General features: G+C 39.6%; 1 protein-coding gene across 2 annotated transcripts in view; it reads left to right on the top strand.

Moving 5' to 3' along the window:
• limch1b (LIM and calponin homology domains 1b) overlaps positions 1–21778 on the top strand; it is a 415809-nt gene that overhangs the window by 292222 nt on the left and 101809 nt on the right. The window lies entirely within an intron of this gene.

The following is a 21778-nucleotide window of genomic DNA, read 5'->3' as shown; positions in this document are numbered from 1 at the left end:
CTTTCATAGGAAATGTGAAATATAGATGGTGTCAATGGAGGGAAGGGAAGTTTGCATTCTAATCTGAGCTCCATTCACTACCTCTGCAGCTTCTTACAGTCTTGTGCAGATCAGCTCCCATACTATGCTGTGATGCATCCAATAAGTCTGCTTTTGATGGTGCATCTGTAGAAGTTGCTGAGGGGCAAGGGGTATATACTGAACTTCCTGAGTCTTCTAACAAAGTTGAGGTGTTTGTATGCTTTCTTTGCTATCACGTCAATGTGTTTGTCCCAAATCTGGTCATTGGGGATATTAATTCTGAAACATTTGAAGCTATTTTCTCTTTTTCCAATGATGTGGTCATAGTGTGAACTCTGGCCCCTCTCATGAAGTCAATGAACATCTTCATCACATTTTCGTTGAGAGAGAAGTTGTTACCTTGGCACCACGTCACTAGACTTTCAATCTCTTTCCAGCATCCTGTCTGATCACTATTTGATACTCAGTCCACTATCGTGATGTCATCAGAAAATTTGCATATGGTGTTGGAGCTGTACAGTCGTAGGTGTAGAAAGAATGTAGTGGGGGACTGAGTATACTTCCTTGAGGAGCGTTGGTATTGAGTATGATCATGGAGGATCACATCCACCATCAGGATCTATGTCCTGCTACTGGGATCCTGAGGGATATTGTTTGTTTCAATGCAGTCTTGACTCTTGATGATGATGAAAGTTTATAATCATATTTCCAAGGACAATGAACCAAAATTATTGCTTGTTCCAGCCACACAGGTGTGTATGATACACCAATACAAATTACCACAGAAAGAGATAATAAATAGAAATGAATGGATAAATAAAATAAAGAATAGATAAATAACCACATTTCCAGTCAGTGCAAGAGAAAATGACATTTCAGTGGAGACCTTGGGTGGCCCGAAGTAGTCTGGGGTTAGAGTAATATGGGGAGGTTCACGAGCCTGACCATTTTTGGAAATAAGCTGATCTTGAACCTTTCTTTCTTTGGCTTGGCTTCGCGGACGAAGATTTATGGAGGGGTAAAAGTCCACGTCAGCTGCAGGCTCGTTTGTGGCTGACAAGTCCGATGCGGGACAGGCAGACACGGTTGCAGCGGCTGCAGGGGAAAATTGGTTGGTTGGGGTTGGGTGTTGGGTTTTTCCTCCTTTGCCTTTTGTCAGTGAGGTGGGCTCTGCGGTCTTCTTCAAAGGAGGTTGCTGCCCGCCAAACTGTGAGGCGCCAAGATGCACGGTTTGAGGCGATATCAGCCCAATGGCGGTGGTCAATGTGGCAGGCACCAAGAGATTTCTTTAGGCAGTCCTTGTACCTTTTCTTTGGTGCACCTCTGTCACGGTGGCCAGTGGAGAGCTCGCCATATAACACGATCTTGGGAAGGCGATGGTCCTCCATTCTGGAGACATGACCCACCCAGCGCAGCTGGATCTTCAGCAGCGTGGACTCGATGCTGTCGACCTCTGCCATCTCGAGTACTTCGACGTTAGGGATGAAAGCGCTCCAATGGATGTTGAGGATGGAGCGGAGACAACGCTGGTGGAAGCGTTCTAGGAGCCGTAGGTGATGCCGGTAGAGGACCCATGATTCGGAGCCGAACAGGAGTGTGGGTATGACAACGGCTCCAGCAGTTACATACATAGTCTATCAAGTCATTCCTTATGAGACACCCTGTTTGTTCTATTTGTCAATAAAATCTTTTCTAAACTGCTTCCAACACTTTGCAATTGTTCCTTAAATAAGGAGATGATATTTTATACAAATTCTGCAATACTTTAATCCTAGAAGTATCAACACATGTATTGTATTAGCCTTACTTCATTTTTTATTTAGCATGCTAATCTTGGTGCCAACATATATATAGCATCAAATGACAGATCCTAAATTAATGAATCATGTAGTTTGAACAACCGTAATTATAGATGTTATTTTATGGAAATGGGGCCCTGTAATTATTGTAATGTAATTGTATTCCATAATACAATGTAGGATAATAACGTATTTGAGCATTTGTGCACACTGTAAGAATCCCATGGTTTTAAAATATACCACAATATACAGTATTTATTCTCTATCCACTTATTTATATACAGTATGTTTTGGACACCTCCGGTATAATGGAACTGAGCACAAGATTATTCTGTGCTGAGAGTAAACTAGATTGGGTTGATCTAGCTTGTAATTAAATAAATGTTTCTTGCAGGGTCTTTTCCATTGAACTATCTCTGCATCTGATTTTTTGTTGTAATAATCATTGATTATATGGTGCCAGTAACTATGATTCAAATTGCTTATCCATTCCATATGGGTTAGTCACCGTTAAATATTTCTAAACTGCTGATTAATGTTTCTTGGCCATTTGTATATTTGCCAAGCTTGTCTCATGTCACCTGTGGCGACAGCTTTGTGTTGGTACTGGGCTATCTCTGTCTCCATTATTGACAAGAGATTTCTGGTGTGTCTGCCTTTGGATCAGGGAGTCAAGGCATAGCTGGGCTAGAAACTAGGCTATCAGTAGAGGTTCTATAATCATCCTGCTCCACAGTAGACAGAACAGTGTCTATGCTTTGCATGACGGGACCAGACAAGATGAAGGTGAACTCTTTCCTGCACTAAGCAAACCCTGCAGGCCATCCTGTCTGTCTAGAACTTCCCAATCAATTACCCTCAACTATCCTCAGTAGCTTGGCCTCTTGAAGTCTCATTTTAGCCACTTAGTTACAGCCCTAGTACATATTCTTGTCTTTGGAAGCTGGTAACCATGACATCCTATCATATTTCTCCTGCACACACAACTATTGATTTTGTCACAGGACCATTTTTCTTTGAGCCTGTCTTGTCCTATATTTTTACATAGTAGGGGAATTAATGGATATGGGAACAGAGATGAGCCTATCAACTGATGGGCTGGATGGCCTGCTTTTTTTTTATGTTTTTATGAACATTTGGCACATCAGGAAAACTAATCGTTCCTCCTTGCATTGTCTAATGGTGAAAGTAGCAACTTGTAATGTAGGTTATGTTGGATACCAGCTTCTCTCCTCTATGACAGCAAGACACAGCTACCTCTAGTTGCAGCCTCCTTCTTATGTTCTGCATGTCCTTCTCAAAGAACCATAAAGTTGCTTTGAGAAAGGGCTCAAGGAAGCGAGCTTGGCTGTGTGAAAGAGAGAGTTGCTAAGATGTGTTGTGTGAGCAACCATCCAGATGGGAGCAGGAATGTGTATGGAAGTAAGATGATTATAGAAGGAGAAATTGAGCAAATGATCTGGAAGTCTGAGCATTTGTACCTTGACACACTGATGAGGTTAATAAACTACATTTAGCATTGCAGACATGTCACAGAGGCTTCATTCCTGCTTTAACCACTTCCGTGATACTCTTCAACACTAGGTAGAGGTTTGTTTTTGTGCAGCCAAGAGGAGGTGATGGTGCTGAAGCTGTGAAAGGGAATGAGGATATGGTTGTGGTGGGGTAAAGGACTTCACTCTTCGTATCCACTGCTTTGACTCAGTCCTTAGCGCAGCCTCTGTTTGATCCCTTTCAACCCTGTTTCTGCAGTTTCTCGGCAGTTTCCAGCCAGGAGGTACTATCCTCTGGAAGAATATGAGCAGTGTTTAGAGACCAATTACCTACCTACTCACACTTGCCTACCCTTACTGCTTAATTACCTCAATTAGCAGCACGAGGTGCAAACATGCATATTATAATGAACTGCAAGCATCGACCTCGTTGTCCCTGTGCCCCAGGATGTATGCAGTACCACCCTTTCTCCTACTGTCTTTGTTGGATAAGATTTGATTTTGAGGTCCAGTTATTCACAGTTGTGCCCCATGATCTACCCTGCAGTGAGACTGAACCATAACCCGTTTATTGAAGTGCATGTGCTTTATTGCATTGACAGATTGCTGTATTTGATTAACATCTATGGGGAAAATAAATTTCTGTATGTATTTAGTATAATTTAAACTGATTGACATTAACTCTTATCAGTGATTGAATCATCCTTTATCAAGACCCTTACAATTTGTTTTTAGCTGTGAGTAGCATACCAAATTTTGAGGAGTCCTTAAAAACTTAGGAGTATAGTTTTCCAAGATTTTGTGGCATCCTTGCACAGAAAGCAGCTATGGTCAATGCTCAATTAGAAGCAGAAGACAGAAATCACAAGTGATAAACTTTCTAAATTGCTTCCTGTAAGCTCTGCCCCAACAATGCTATAGCATCCAGCACAGTGTCACCAATTTCCTGTGCATAAAGTGGAATTAAAGTTGCAGAGGATCATCTGTGGAAAACTGCATAATGGAAAAAAATCTTTAAAAATACTGATGGTTTGATTCTTTATAAGTGAGTGATGCTAACAGCTTTTTCTTTCTTTTGGGTGACAAATATTCATGAATTTTCACCTCTATGTGGTAGTCAAAAACAACGGCAGGAAAGCAGTGGGCAAACCACTCCAGATATCATCCTTCGAAGAGAGAATACTTTTTTAACAAGCTGTCAGTACACCGATTCAGAGTCTGAGGAGGAGGAACAGAAAGTCCCAGATCTCGAGAAAGACGACTTCGCTTTGAGGAAGGCTCAGATCCATCAATGCAAGCCCAAGTTGGTGGTCAACCATTTCTTAGCTGGGCAGTGCACGAAGAAGGATAGGGAGCTCTGGGAGAGTATCAAACATTCCTCATGTGGAGCTGAAAGAGCTTCACAAAGACAAGAGCAGAAAATGGAGAGGTGTGCTTTAAATTATCTACAACCAATAATCTATAAATGTATGACTATATATCTATCTCTATGTCTATCTATCTCTATATATCTATGTCTACACACACACACACACACACACACACACACACACACACACACACACACACACACACACACACACGTGCAGACCTCTACTCATGTACTCACAAGCACTTCTACTCATGTACTCACTTTGGAATAAGTAAATACCCTGAAGAAAAATTATTTTTTCAGGGCTGTAGATTTGTCAGTGAATGCAGTCTACCTGCTGCCTACCTGAAGTCAATTCATGGCTCAGTTATTTGTATACATGATGCCGTAATTTCTCCATGTGGCTCACATAAAACATATTTTCAATATATTGCCTTACAACATAGAAGAAGGTCATTCAGCCCATTAAATTTATGATAGCTTTCAGAGCATTCCCATTATACCATTCCCCACTTATTTCCTTTAAGTCTTCTCTTCCTCTCCCGCACCACTTCCTCTCTCTCTCTCTCTCTCTCTCTCTCTCTCTCTCTCTCTCTCTCTCTCTCCCCCCCCCCCCCATAAATTCCATCAAATTGCCACCATCTAGAGTAGGGATATTTTACAATGCCTCAATTAATCCATTTACCAGCAAGTTTTGGGGATGTGATCTTTTTTAAAAACTGGAGCACTTGGAGAACGTGACACAGTCAGAGGGAAAGCATGCAAAATCAGCAGAAGTTTGGAACAATCCCAGGTGACTGGCACTGTACATCATCATTCTGCCCAACTGCAATAATTTCTGAGTCAATTTATGCCCCTTCAGAAACTTAACGTGGCACGTGAGTCATGCTCACATCAATAGCATAGTTAATTGTCTCAGATGACATCCTGTTCTCAGAACAATTGTGGTTTAATAGGATTGTTACGTCAAGTTACTTACACACAAGTAGATTATCTTACATTTCTCTAATTCTGCAAATGTTCACACTCCAATGTACTGATATGTCCCTGCGATCGGTGAAAGATGGTACTATCTACTCCAATTATGCTATGTACCAATCTGCCTATCCACTGATCTCAACCTATGAACCTAGACCTATTGCTATCCTGGATGACCCTCTTATTTTCCTTTGCAATTCCTGCATTGGTGCTTTGGGTCTCAGGTGCTGTTGCATTTAGGTACAGGGCCTAATGGTCATGGCATATGGTATAACAAACTTATAGCACCTCTCTGCACCACTGTTTTTCTCTGCAAAACATGAGAAATAGGAAGGAAGCTATCAGTGTGATGGGAGTAATCTATAGGCCCCTAAATAGCCCTTGGGACATGGAGGAGCAGATAAGCAGGCAGATTTTGGAATGGTGTAGGAAATTCAGGGTTCCATTTATGGGTGATTTCAACTTCCCTATTATTGACTGGCACCTCCTGACTACAAGAAGGATGGATGGGGCTGAATTTATCAGGTGTGTTCAAAATGGATTCCTGACCCAGTATGTGGACCGGCCAACGAGTGGAGAGACCATACTGGATCTAGTAATGAACCTGGTCAGGTGGCGGATAATTTTGGTGAGAGCGATCACAACTCCCTTAGCTTCAGCATAACTATGGAAAAATATAAAAACAGACAAAATTAGAAAGTGCTTAATTGGGGAAAGGATAATATAAAGGGATGAGGCAGGAATGAGTGAAAGTAAATTGGAAACAGATGTTCAAGGTTGAAAGCACAGAAGTAATGTGGAGGAAATTTAGGCACCACTTGTACTGAGTCCACTGTGACAAGGAAAAGATGGTAGGAAAAGGGAGCCGTGACTGATGAAACAGATCAGGCAACTAGTCTAGATATAGGAAGCAGGAAACAGGAAGGGCTCGTGAGAAGTATATGGTAGCCAGGAAGGAGCTTCTAAGTCCATTCTTAAGCTCCTTCCTGGCTACCATATATTTCTCATGAGCCCTTTAAGAGCTTGAAGGGGGCATGAGAAGGCCTTGGCATGTAGGATTCAGAAGAACCCCCAAGGCGTTCTATGCGTATGTGAAGAACAGAAGGATGATGAGAATGAAGGTGGGGCTGGTAAAGGATAAAGGAGGCAAAATGTGTCTGGAGGCGGAGGTGGTTGGGGATGTCCTAAATGAATACTTTGCTTCAGTATTCGAAAGAGATTAGGACCTTGATCAGAGTGATGTTGGAACAGAACAGGCTTGTGTGCCGGACAGTATTGAAGTTAAGGAAGAGGAAGTGTTGAATCTTCTTAAAAACATCAAGATTGATTAGTCCCCGGGTCCAGATGCAGGTTGATGTGGGAAGTGAGGGAAGAAATAGCTGGGGCAGTAGCTATTATCTTTCAGTCCTCTTTGGCTGCAAGGGAGGTGCCGAAGGATGGAAAATGGCAAATGTAGACCCCTTGTTTAAAAAAAGGTAATAGGGAGAATTCCGGGAATATAGACCGTTGCGTCTTACATCAGTGGTGTGTAAACTAATGGAAAGAATTCTTAAGGATAGGATCTATGAGCATTTGGAGAAGTACAGTCTACGCAAAGATAGTCAGCATGGCTTTGTGAAGGGAAGGTCGGGCCTCACGAGACTAATTGAGTTTTTTGAGGAGGTAACAAAGGAAATTGATGAGGGTAGGGTGGTAGATGTGGTCTATATGGATTTTAGTAAAGGATTTGACAAGGTCTTCCATGAGAGATTCATCGAGAAAGTCATTAGGTTCAAGATCAGTGGAACCTTGGGTGTGTGGATATAAAAATAGACGTAAGAAGAAAGCAGAGAGTAGTAGTGGAAGGAAAGTATTCTACCTGGAGGTCGGTGACTAGTGGAGTACCACAAGGATCTGTTTTGGGATCCCTGCTCTTTGTAATATTTATAAATGACCTGGATGAAGAGGCTGAAGGATGGGTCAGTAAGTTTGCAGATGACACAAAGGTTAGAGGAGTGGTGGATGGAGCTGAAGTTTGTTGAATGTTACAAGGGGATATAGACAGGATACAGGGATGGGAGAAAAATGCCAGATGGTGTTCAATCTGATAAGTGTGAGATGATGCATTTTGGAAGGACAAATCAGAAGGCTGAGTACAGGATTAATGGTCGGTTAATTAAGAGTTTGAATGAACAGAGGGACCTTGGGGTTCAAATCTGTACATCCCTCAAGGTTGCCACACAGTTTGATAGGATAGTTAAAAAAACATATGGGATGCTAAACTTCATTAATATGGGAATTGAGTTCAGAAATAGAAGTCAAGTTGCAACTTTACAAATTTCTGGTAAGACCACATTTGGAATATTGTGTTCAGTTCTGGTCACCTCATTGTAGGAAGGATGTGGAAGCTATTGGGGGGTGGGGTGAAGGTGCAGAGGATGTTTACCAGGATATTATCTGGATTAGAAAATAAGTCTTATGAGGCAAGGTTACCAGACCTGGGACTTTTCTCTTTGGAGTGTAGAAGGATGAGACAAGACTTAATAGAGGTCAACAAGATTATGTGAGGCATAGATAGGGTGGATAGCCAGTTCCTGTTTCTCAGGGCAGGAAAAGCAAACACCAGGGGACATATGTACAAAGTTAAGGGAGGGATGTTTAGGGGAGACATGAGGGGTAAGTTTTTTTTAATACAGAGAGTTGTGGGTGCCTGAAATGTCTTGCCAGGGATGGTAGTGGAGGATGAAACATTAGAAGCATTTAAGAGACTCTTAGATAGGCACATGGACAGAGGAAAAGTAGAGGGTTGTGGGGTAGGGAGGGTTTAGTACCTTTTTAGGAATATATGGGTTGGCACAACATTGAGGGCCTGTACTGTACTGTACTATGTTCTATTAGCAAAATAAGTAGGAAGTTATCTGAAATGGATGGTAATGTTCTTGCCTGGTTGTTCAATGAGCATCATTAGTCATTTTGTTCATGTTTAAATCTTCCTCTTTGATTTCTCTTGTTAAAATGTTTTTATGATAGGGACCATTATATATAGCTCATTGATTAATTCATTACATTTAAAGTTTTTGCAGTGTAACATTCTTTATGAATTTCATATTATTTCTTAAAGTTTTGGCATTGAAATAGAATTTCCATTCAGGATAACAAAGGCCCAAATATGGACCACTAGCCAAAATGAATAAAGATTCCACAGAGCAGCCAGAACTCCTGACTACTGGAATAAATACTGTCAGGTGAATTCCAATGACTCCAGAGATGACACACACAGCAAAGGTCATCAGAAAAATTGGAGGGAAGGCTCACAGATGCAAAGATTTAGGGGTGAGAAAAGCCTAAATAGCAAACATTAGACACCATAATAAATTTGTTGGGCTATAGTGAACATTCCTAAAAGTTCCATCACAAACCATTCCAGGCCATGTTTGCAGTGGCTCCCTTCAGCATCTATTTCATTTGTTCTCAGCCTTTTCTTCTCACTCACTTACCACCTTAAGTAATTCCTTACTAACCACAGAGCACTTATATTAATAGATTATCACATAGATTAGAGTTTTATTGCCAGAATTCATTAATATTAATCTTCTTTGCATGGTGCAGGTCAATGTTGTAATTTGCTTTCAATTCTGACTTTTATATCTACTGCCTAGTTATGAATTAGATTCATTTAAGAATAAGCTAGTCCATGCCAATGTTAAGATATTGGGTGGCACAGATAGCCTCGCCATGATAGTGTCATGCTATTACAGCATCAACGACCCAGGTTCAAATCTGTAACTGTCTGTAAGGTGTTTGTATGTTCTCCCTTTGTCTGTGTGGGTTTCCTCCGGTTGCTCTGGTTTCCTCCCACATCCCAAATGTGTAGGGGCTAGTAGGTTGTTGAGTCACGTGGATGTATTTCAGTGGCGTGGGCTTCAGGACTGGAAGGGCCTATTGACGTTCTGTATCTCTAAATTAAAAATTAATAGGAAGATTTCAAAATTGTTCACTATGAGAGTGTTTACAGGTTTAATGTCACAGGTTTAATTTGAAGATTATATCCTGTTGTTTGGGGTTCCTACACCAGAAGAAATAAATGTCATAGCATTACAAGTCTGTTATATAATTGATAATATTTGCCTTCTTTCATCCAACTTCATATGATTTCATTCCCAATATTGTGCAACTAACAATCTCTGTGTTCCCATCCTAACTTAGTGGGGAATCTGATGCCCACCATGAACCTTCACTAAGCTATTTATTTTCTGCTTTCTCACTATGCTCTGCTTCTTTATCCCCTCTGCTGACTGGTGCAAAATTATTCAGCAAAAGTCGCATTCTGACCGCCGAGAGCAAAGTTAGTATCCCTCAGGAAGTCTGCGAGCAAATGAAGTCACCACATAATAATGTGCTCAAAGAAGAAAATCAGATGAAAGCCCCAGATATTGAGCGCGACGATTTGGCTCGGCGAAAGTCCCTGGTTGGTTTTGCTGGTCGGCAAGAGTCTCACACTTTCGTTCGTCCTTCTATCACATCAGCTGATATGGAGATGTGGAAAAGACTCCAACTTTCCACTGATACCAGGTTGTTACTGACCTCCACGTTTGTTGAGTTGTTCTACTTGTGTTGTACTTTTTCATATTAATTACCTATTGAATTTTAGACTTTTAATCTAAAGACAGAGATGAGAAGGAGCTGCTTCTCACAGAAAATAGTGAATCTGTGGAATGATCTGCCCAAGGAAGCAGTGGAGGCTGCCTCATTGAATGTATTTAAGACACATACAAATGGTATGTATTTTTGAAGAACAGGGGAATTAAGGGAGACAGCGAACAGGAAGGTAAATGCAGACAAGTCTTTGGACAGGTCAACCATGAACTTGTTAAATAGTGGAATAAGTTCAAAGAGCCTGATGGTGTTTTCCTGCTCATACTTGTGTAATTGGAAATATAAAGTAGGTTGAACATGAAAAAATAATTACCTTTGGCAATCCTCAACGACTTGTAAATAATGTTTTTTTTTTAATTTTTAAACTGACTAGATTAAATCCAGTAGTGACTATTAGTGCAATGTTGACACCAACAAATTGTTCTTAATTTCAAGGAAAAAAATGGTCTAAGCACGACATCATATTATTTTTTCAAAGAACACTGACCCTTCTTTTACAAAAAATGACCAGTCACCAATGGGTGATTTTACTTGTTCAGAATCAGTTTCATTTCAAGGATATTTATTTAATGGTTTCAGCACTTTGCTGTTTCTGTGCTAATTATAAAGATACTAAGTGAAGTAAACAGGGCTGTTCCCAACTGTTCCGTATCCATAGAGGAATAACATAAACACTTAAAAACAATGTTGATTTCCACTGAGTTGGCTGCTGTGGAGAGGCAGAAACACTTGGCAGTGTGTGTGTAATAAGATTTCCCATCATCATAGAAGACTCTGATGAGCCGTTGTTAAAATATCTGTGAAACATGTTGATAGTCATTACTGTATAGCATTACCTCTGAAGAAAAGAGAAATTTGTGTGCCATATAATAAAATAATTGTGAATTTGAAGAGAAAATTCAAGAGAAATGTTTCTCTGTGTTCCATCCAACATTCCTAAAGCGCCAACAACAGTTAATTTGATCACAACCCTTTAAGTTTCTCTTAATAATTTTTTTTTAATATTAAGTAGCCTCTGAGGAAAGCCAAATAGCAAATCCTGAAATGCAAATATATTTTAGGTTAATTCAGCCAGTCAAATAGGCAACTAAATTAGGGATGTATACACTTTTATACCAACAAAATAAAACCCTCCAATATTGTCTGATTCAATGATATGCACACCTGTTATCTAGTAAATTTCCTGAATTCCTCAATGTTACTGAAGGGGCACATTACCTCTTAACCTTCTAAATAAATCTTGTTTACTCATACAGAAATAGTCTGTTTTCTTCTCAGGCAGTGCACCAGTTTTAAACAAGAGGACAGATTTTTGACCTCCAACAGACCTCTGTGTTTGCCATTGTGTATGCATTAGGAAGTGGCATAAAATTACTTAGCATCTAACTCTCCCTAACTTTCCCCTTCTTTCACCTCTTGACAAGTATGCACGACTATTTTCTGACCCTTCACAGTAATATTTTTACCTCCGTTTCTGCCTGCTTTTGGGCTACATTTGATTTTGTTGAAGTTGTACTCTCGATGCAGATCTGACAGATCTAATGTTAAATGATCGGTGAATGCAACGTACTGGTAGACAGTGAAATAAACCAGTCAGCTAATGTCACAACATTAGGGGAGGCGTTTCATCTACTCCAGCCTGTTTGACCATCATTGTAAATTTACATCTTAACTCTATTCATGTTTTCATAACTCTCAACTGCTAACAAAATTCCATTCTCAGTTTTGAAGTCATTGTTTGACCCAGCCTTAACAACTTTTAAAGGACTTAATTTCAGATTTCTCTATGGCCCAATCCTGATTTTAATTTTATACACTCTTTTGAACTCTTCCACCAGAAGAAATAGTTTCTCTATTTGAACCCCAACAAATGCTCTAATCATCTTCAATGTTTCAATTAAATCAACCCTTAATTTTCTATACTGTGGAGACTCTGAGCATAGTCTGTTAATTTGTGCTCATAATGTAACCCTTTTAGATTTAGTATCACTGAGTTAACCCATGCTACACTCCTTCCAAGGGCAGTATGTCCTCCTAAGGCTCTAGAGCTGACTTCATGACTGCAGAAGCGATGCAGCCAGAACTCTGAACTTCTAATCCATTCTATTTCATCCCTCTTGAGGTTCAAATTCATCAGATTTTAGAAATGTTATGTTTTAATTCAGTGGTTTTCAAACTTTTTCTTTCCACCCACATACCACTTTAAGTATTCCCTATGCCATAGGTGTTCTGTGATTTGTAAGGGATTGTTTAAGGTGGTATGTGGGTGGAAAGAAAAAGTTTGAAAACCACTGTTTTAATTGTACCTAATTGACACGTTATGTGCATGGTTTCATAACTCCAGAGGAAATGGGCCAATGATCATTTTTCTCAAGCAAAAGATTTCAGTAACAATTAGGTCTAGAGCAGTGGTTCTCAACCTTTTTTATCCACTCACATACCACCTTAAGCAATCCCCCACAGAGCACCGATGGCATAGGGATTACTCAAAGTGGCATGTGAGTGGGAAGAATAAGATTAAGAACCACTGCTTTAATTGTTCACTCATCTACTGTATCAAGTTTCTCACCATTTAGAAAATACTTTAAAATTGATGATTCCAGTTTTGCACAGTTTTATTTTTGTTAACTGTGTGGCTATAAAAAAAATAATATAACAAGTTGAGTATCCTTATATTCAGAAGGATGAGAAGGCTTGATAGATGATTATTTTGGGGGGTGAATTTTTTGAAACCAAAGTCAGTTCAAAGATTAATTATTTGCCATCTGTTTCTAACTTTCATCTTTCTCCACTCTCCATAAATCCGTGCAGTGAGGAATCTTCCAAGTCAATCAGAAATTGTTCTGAAGTGAATCCAAAGTCTGGAACTGAAGTAAGGAAAGCAGCTCAGGATGACCTTGCCTATCGTAGGGCAAGAAGCAACAAGAGAGCTTCACTGAGCTGCCAGCGCTTTGTGCATTTTGGCCCAGTAACGGAGATAGATCAGCAGCGTTGGGAGAAGTTAAGCATCAGCAGGGCTGGCTCGGGCAGTGAGGCAAATGAAGAACCAGATAGTTGCACCATCAAAGCCTACACCTGTCATCTCTTACCCTCAGTATCTTCAGCAGTCATTCTCAACTCACAAGACCTTGCAATGGGAGATAGGTCCCGAGTCCCTGCAGGCAGTGAGGTAATTCTTGCCTCCCAGAATGAGATCAGGTACATTTTGCTTTCTTTCAACTGCTCTAGATTGAGAGAATGTTTGAACACTTGAGCATGTGCTGTTTGGAGCTTCAAATAAGCATGATCCTTTAACATGACGTTTGAGGCCACTCATTGTGGGCAGCATGGTGGGCAGTACAGTTGCCGATGTGGTTAGCACAGCACCATTACAGTGCCAGCGATCGAGACTGGGGTTTGAATCCTTTGCTGTCTGTAAGGAGTTGGTACCTTCTCCCTATGTCTGCATGGATTTTCCCTGGGGGCTCTGGTTTCCTCCCTCTGTTTGAAATCTACCGGGCATTGTAGGTTATTTGGGTGGCAAGGGCTCATGGGCTAAAATAGCCTGTAACCGTGCTGTAGGTCTTTAAAAAATTGTGTGTATGATCAGCTCTTTATTCATTAATTCCAGCATTATAAATAACTTTGCTATATAGAGACTTCAGCCTTCTGCAGTATAATTTGTTCAATGTGTTTTTTCAACAATAACACAATAAAAATGAGCCACACTGCAGTCCAGACATTGTTGCACCATCCATTTATACTGCCAGTGCAACCACTTCACTTGAGTCTGGATATGTGTACCTGTTTTCAGTTCAGTTAGGTCATGTTTATTTTCTGAGCTGTTTTTTCTTTTTTTTTCAGAATCAGGATCAGAATCAGGATTTATTGTCATGAACAAGTCATGAAATTCAGTGTTTTGTGGCAGTATCGTAGTGTAAACATACATACTATAACCATCTTACAACATTACTATAAAAAATAAAATAAAAATAACAATAATAGGGCACAAAAAGTAAGGCAGTGACTTTGGTTCATTGATTATTCAGGAATCTGATGGCAGCGGGGAAGAAGCTCTCCTTGTTCCTCTGAGTGCTCGTCTTTAGGCCCCTGTACCTTTTTCCTGATGGTAGCAGAGTGAAGAGGGTATGGTCTGGGTGGTCGGGGTCTTTGAGGATAGAGGCTGGTTTTTTAAGACACCGTCTCATGTGGATGTCCTGGAAGAAGTGAAATCTGGTGTCTGTGATGTCTCAGGGTGAGCTAATAACCCTCTGGAGTTTATTCTTATCCTAGGAGTTTGACATATTGGTTCATTTCAAATGTTTGTGGAAGGCAGTTTATGAATAATGGGAAATAGTGGCTCAGTATGATAATTTGAAGTGATTGGTTTGATAACATTTGGAATTTTTGCACTTTTATCTCTGCTGGCACAGTAAAAGTATTCTAACCTCTCTTTTATCCTCCTCAACATTTATCTGATTGCTGATGGCAGCCAATGGCCCCTGACTCCCTTATGGATCACTGATCCAACAACATACTTTCCCCACTCTCTGCAAAATGCCACTACTTCCAACCTATCACATGATAGCTAGCATATCCACCGATTGGGATTATGCCGCCCCCAGTTCCCTCTGCCCATTGACCCACTTTCCCCCCCATCCACTCCCCATCCACCACTTTCTCTCTGCCACAATGAGCTTCACACAATACTTGTTTGGACAATGAGTTCATAACCATTCATTCTCCCTTGAAAGAGAGCAGCAAGTTGAGCATGTTAACAACATTCATGTAATGAATTACAGAATGCTTTGCTGCCTTGTGTACTCCATTAATCAATTCAATTGCTTGGACCATTTAGGAGGAGCCAGAGCTAAGCAGATTGGTCTCGAGGTTCATGATGGTCTATTGATTGCAAAACTGTCTCCCATTCATTAGGATTCACTCTTTAATCACTTGCATTATGGTGACAATCCATGGAGCAGTGAAGACAAAGATATAAAGTAGGGTCCCAGAGTGCTTCACAGGCGGTAAACTACATTTTTGTAGAGCGCTCTGAGACCCTACTATTTTTTTGTTGAAATGTAGGATATGTGGAGCCAGCAATCTCCTCATAATACTAAAGTGAAAATATTCAATCTGTTATAACAGCAATAATGGAAAAAAGAATTGCCCGGGGCTTCCACCTAACTCTCCTGCCCCATTTTTGGGATGGTGTTATTGATCTTTCACCTCTATGTGAGAGGGAACTCAGGCCTCAGAAACTCTGTTTGGAAGGAAACGCCTTCAACAGCGCCACATCCTCTCAGTATTGCTGCGAATTCTATACCCAAACCCCTGGAATGGGATTTGAATCCGCAGCTTTCTGACCCAGAGATGAGAGTGACTCAAAGCTGATATTTAAAGGAACGGTGGCAAACTTTTCCTACAAAAAATGATTTTTCTTTGCAATTGGTCCAGATGAATAGAACTTTCAGTGGTATTGTGTTGGAGATTTGCATCATTCTTAACATTTTATTTTAAGGAGTATTTGTTGGCATCTTTGCACAACTTTGTTTTGCCTCTGATCTATTTGACATTAAACCAAGCAGATGGAGTATTGCAATTCCTGGATGATATTAGTTTCAGTCTAACTAATCTAGGATCAACGATAATAATTTCCAGCCAATACTTCTCCAATTGATAACTTACTAAAATTGAATTTTCATCAAATGAGGCTAAGAATAATATGGACTTGGTTTAAAAAAAGAATGGTGTAATACCGTACAAGTAAAATACAGCAGCACAGCAAAGGAATAGGAAAGTAATAGTTGTGCAATCGGTCAGCAAGTCTCCATATAAAGTGCACTGCATTTGTAGCCACATAACATCGACTAACCTCAAACACATTCTGGATAATAATAAAAATACTGCTCTTATATTGAGTACCAAGTATGACAGTTCAACGCCGTGGAACAATCTAACCTCTGTTCAAATAAACCAGTCATATTCCTGCAAAAATATACATGGCAACTTTAGACTTCATCATGAATTCCTTTCCTACCTCTCCTGAGTTAATCCATCATGAGTTTCTGTTTGTGTTTTTTTTTTCCCCCGTGTTTTTTTGCTGCATCTCCCTCTGTTTCCGGATACTTCCTGTAGAGAGTCCTGTGGGAACCCGTCATTTTCAGAGAAAAGTACGCTCTGGTCGAAGCTCAGACATTACTCTTCTGTGCAGAAGATGTAAAAGATTTATGGGTCTAATATTTAGGGAGCAGAACCGTGGGGGCAGGGTGGGGAAATCTGGCAGAGTTGGGGTCCCGCCAGATTTAATGACTGGACAAGAGAGTAATTTTTCTTCAGGTTCCTGTCCAGAAGTCAGCCAAAATTGATAGGCTGCTGCCTGACGAGGTCGGTTGTTGGAGGCCGTCGCTGGGGATCCTTGGGGTGGGGTAGAGTGGAATGAAATGATTAAGGGAAGGATGAACCTATGAAGAGCCAAGAAAACTACTGCTGATTCTTTTGGCCCACAAGAGGTGTCTGAACAAGCACTTCATTTATAATCAAGAGCCCAGGTCTCCATTGCATAACTGAGCTTACCCAGCATGGCCAGTGGTCGGTAAATTTAAGGCAAGTTTTCAGCTCTGGAAGTTTGTTAACCAGTGCTTAATTTACTGCGTTCAGGGGAACTAGGAGAGGGAGAGAGAATCCCTGTGCTGCCAAGTTCAAAATGACCTCTGATTCTCAAAGCTTACATTGGGTATGTTTGATGCCTGCGGGAGGGAGATCGTTACAGTTGGTGAGGAGGGAGGGAGGTGAGACAACATCAGGGTAGTTCTGTTGCCCTTTCTCGGACTTCATGTTGACATTTGTATCAGGTGAGGAATCATCAGTCCATCAGAAAATGTGGACAAAAAAAATGGCATTGCTGCATCTGGCAACCAAATACCCCACTATCCTGCACCCACCTGCATGTGTGGAAGCTTTGGATGTGATCCTGAAGGTTGTTGAGGTAGATGGAAACTGAACAAAGCCACACTTTTGAAATGTGTCAGGGAGGCCCACACTGTTAGCAGTCCCTATTCCCTTCACAGGCCTCGAAGACTGCAGAGAAAGCAACAGCATGGCATGGAGGTAGAGCTGGCAGATGTCCACCTGCTCAGGCCTGTCTACACACATTGGTCTTCACACAGATCTGCAATTAGCCAGGCTCCTGAAGGTTAATGGATGCAAGTGTAGGGAGTGATAAACCCAGGTTTAGCCCACACTCATTGTTGGCAGGGTTTTGCTGTGATTACTGGTTTACTTTTTAAACCCTGCTTCCAAAATACTTCCAAAGAAAAACAATATTTTTTCTCTTCAGAATATTTAACCTAATCTATTGTAAATGTGAAAAGATAACTTATTTGATCTTATCTCACCTTGTAAATCTTGTTACCTCACTTTCTAATAGTCGATCCTTTCCTTCCTTGTCTAATTTACCTCTTCTTCCATAGCTATAAACCTGAAGAAACTTTCCTTAGTGATACTTACACAGCGGAATATTTTCGAAGGACCCTTTCTCCTGTCCTGGTTGCTCAAGCAGTAACAATAAATGAGGATGTTCAGGATTCCAGCGAGGTATCTGAAAATGAAGATGAGAAAACCCCAGATAGAGAGAAAGATGACATGATGAGTCGGTGGATAAAAGGCACCTTCAAACAAAGCAGTGGTACCTTTAATAGTTTTCTCCCAGTTCCCAGCTCACAGCGTAGTGAGTCGTTCAGTAATGAAGGATGTGAGCAGGAAGTGAAGAAAAGGAAAAAATCCAAGGATGAGACTCCATGGATGTGAGCTACTTGTTTTCATGGACTGACAGTTTGCTGTTGTACTAGTCTGACGTGCACTTAAATCTATCTAATTACTTGTGTGGGAATGTCTAGATTTAAACAAGTAGCTCGTTAGTGCTTTAAGTTTGTCTTGGTCTGTGTGTCATCAAGATTGTTGAACTGTGCTGTTAAAATGTGTTTTATGACCTTTTGATGTGAGTGACAGTCCATTTTTTGATGTAATAGCTTGTTATATCTTAACACGCATTAAGTGTGCAGGATGGGCTATGATTTGTCCAAGAACTATTAAGATTTTCATTGCATGAAGTGATCACTTTAACTTGATGTTATGCCAGTTCTTTTAAAAAACTCTTTTTGGAGAACTGAAAAATCAGCACTGCTTATATTTCTGAATTCTTCATGCAGGAAAATTCGAAGTAAAATGTCTGTTCTAATTTCAGATCTAATTAAAATTTCTGAAGCATAAAATGTAGTGATGAACCATTAGAGATTTGTAGTCTTACATATAACTTTGTCTTATTTTGAAAGAATAAGATAATCCGTGGTAAACTTTTGTTCATTTGTGAATAATGTCACAGGTGTTAACTAATATCACCTGACCCAGCAAATGGCTTATTCATAGGGGATATGTTATTTATAGAAACATTTCAACACAATATGCTGAAAGGGGATGTGACCAGGTAGAATTCCAAAGAACGGGATATGTTTTGATTCAAGTATGTTTATTGTCAGAGATTGGGCTATATGTCTGTAATTCATTTATTATTCGTTCACTGTATTGGCTGTGAAAAGCTGGAGGAGCAGGCTTTGAGAATCACTATAATCCAAATTAAGAAGGTATGATTGTATGGTAAGATCCTGGATTTTGATTCAACAGCATTCCCAGTTGCATTTGTTCTTTTAAAACTGACAGAAGTTGTTGGTTTGGAACTGCTGCCAAAGAAATCTAGACATACTGCTGTGGCAATGCATGTAGGTCTGCTCTAGTAATAATGTTTAAGCTGGTGGATGGGATGGCAATCAAGCAGGCTGCATTGTACTGGCATAAGTAGTGGATCTGAATTTAATAATAAATTTAATTTCTTGAATTCATTTTTTATTGTTTCATCGTAGATACATTGTGCCAAATATCTATGAGAAATATTTTGAATGCAAGAACTGAAATTGTGTGCATCAAATACAGAGCTCGCTGTTTTGCACTTTTCCAATTGTTTGTAGTACCTCACTTATTATTGCTAAATCATTCCAGCATGTTCTAATATTTGCAACACCCATAAGGAATGTCATTATTATAATTTAAGCCTTTGGTTACTTTGCTGTCTATACATAAAAAAGATAGAGAAGTACAATATCTGCAGTGGTTTTGTACAAAGGTTTCTCCTTTAATGACCAGATTGTGTGAACTTTCTTTGCCATGTTCATATCAATGAAATACTTGATAATGTGATTTTCTGTAAATTAGCCTTTATGAGAAATAGATTCTTCCCTTAATTCTGAAATAGTATTATTATCTCCAAAGGTGCAAAATCATAACTTACTGAATTTAGTAAAACAATACTACATGGACCTTTGAAATGTATTATTCTTGCCAATAACTTTTTTGAAACTACTTGATTTGTCCAATGGTGGCCAGTCCACCAACATTTCTTTCCCCTCTTTGTTTTCTTTATCTTTCCCTTAAGTTCATAGCACTGACTTTCATGTTCAGAATTTCTCTTTTTTTTTCTTTACTTTTTTTTTTATTTATTTTTTTTTCTTTTCTTTTTCAATCTTTTTATTATTATTATAATTTATAAACACATACAGTTCAAAGAGATATAAAAAAATACATAGTAAGTAATGAATTAATACAGAGATATTAAACAATAATATTACAGAATAAAAATATATCATTAAAAAAATTTTGATCAGTTTAGGGTGTGAACTATCTCTAAAAAAAAGATATAATTAATAACAATATATGAAAAAAGAGGAAAAAAAAACCCCAAAAAAGAAGAAAAAACAAATCTGAATTAAAAAAAACTTTTAAAAAAACTTTAAAAAAAAACCTACAGATATAGCTAAACCACGCCGATCACTCCGATCTCATCTTACAGCCCAATTATCATACATAATCATAGAAAGAAAACAGAGCCAGATCAACTCACCACAAATGAAAATATTGAATAAATGGTCGCCAGGTTAACTCAAACTTAGAAGGGGATTCATAGACAGAGTTTCTAATTTTCTCTAAATTTAAACATAGTATAGTTTGGGTAAACCATTGGAAAACAGTGGGAGGATTTACCTCTTTCCAATTTAATAGTATAGATCTTCTAGCCATTAGTGTAAGAAAAGCAATCATACGATCCGCAGGAAGAGATAAATAAGTCAAATCTATCATAGGTAATCCAAAAATTGCAGTAATGGGATGTGGTTGTAAAACAGAATTTCTAATCCTGTTTCTTAAATTTGCCAAAGTCCTAAAAGTTTCTACAAATGTAGGGTTCAATGTATGAAAACAAAAAGTGCTAGAAGTACTCAGTATCTTTGGGGAAAGAAACAAAGATAAGGTTTTAGTCTGGAACCAATTTTGGCTGCTACTATAACTGGTATGTTATTCAGCAGCCTGGTTTTGCATTCCAGTTGTTGCACATGATACATAAGATGAACACATCGTTCTCAAGTATATGGTTATTCATTTCATTTAGCCAGTAAATGAAACTAACTTTAACCAGTGAACAATAATGAAAAATAATTTTATCTCACAGCCTTTATGGTGTAATTCACAATATTTGAATAAATACATTGGTTAAGAAGAGTGGGTATAAACCACTAGGGGGCGATACCAGTCGGAATCAGAACTTATTGTCAAACAAGTCACAAAATTTGGTGTTTTGCGGCAACAATAATATAAAAAAAATTAAAATAATCATGCACAAAAAGTAAGGCAGTGTCCTTGTTTCATTGATTATTCAGGAATTTGATAGCAGCGGGGAAGAAGCTGTCTCTGTGCCGCTGAGTGCTTGTGTTTATGCTCCTGTACCTTTTTCCCAATGGTAGCAGAGTGAAGAGGACATGGCCTGGGTGATGGGGGTCTTTGAGGATAGAGGCTGCTTTATAAGACAGCGCCTCATGTCGATGTCCTCGATGAGGTGAAGTCTGGTGCCTGTGATGTCGCAGGCTAAAGTAACATCCTTCTGGAGTTTTGTCTTGTCCTGAGAGTTGGCACTTCCATACCAGGCAGTGATGCAACCAGCCAGAATGCTCTCCACAGTACACCTGTAGAAGTTTACGAAAGCCTTCAGTGACATACAGAATCTCCTCAAACACCTCACAAAGTATAGCTGCTGGGAGGCCTTCTTTCTGATTGCATCAACACAGAGGCTCCAGGACAGATCCACGAAGATGTTGACACTCAGTAATTTGAAGTTCTTGACCCTTTCCACTACTAAGCCCTTGATGAGGACTGGATTGTGTTCCCCTAACTTCCTCCTGAAGTCTACAATTATCTGCTTGGTTTTGCTGATATTGAGCACAAAGTTGTTGGTATGACACCACTCAAAGTGATGATCTACTTCCTCCTGTACATTCTCTCATTGCTGCTTTGATTCTGCTGACAACTGTGATGTCAATGGCAAACTTGTAGATGGTGTTGGAATTGTGCCTGGCCACCCAGTCATGGGTGTACAATAAGTAGAGCAGTGAGCTAAGCAG

Source organism: Narcine bancroftii, chromosome 3, assembly GCF_036971445.1.
Source record: "Narcine bancroftii isolate sNarBan1 chromosome 3, sNarBan1.hap1, whole genome shotgun sequence".
NCBI lineage: Eukaryota > Metazoa > Chordata > Chondrichthyes > Torpediniformes > Narcinidae > Narcine > Narcine bancroftii.
The sequence above is the reverse complement of the archived record's forward strand: the minus strand, read 5'-3'. Positions and strand labels throughout refer to the sequence as shown.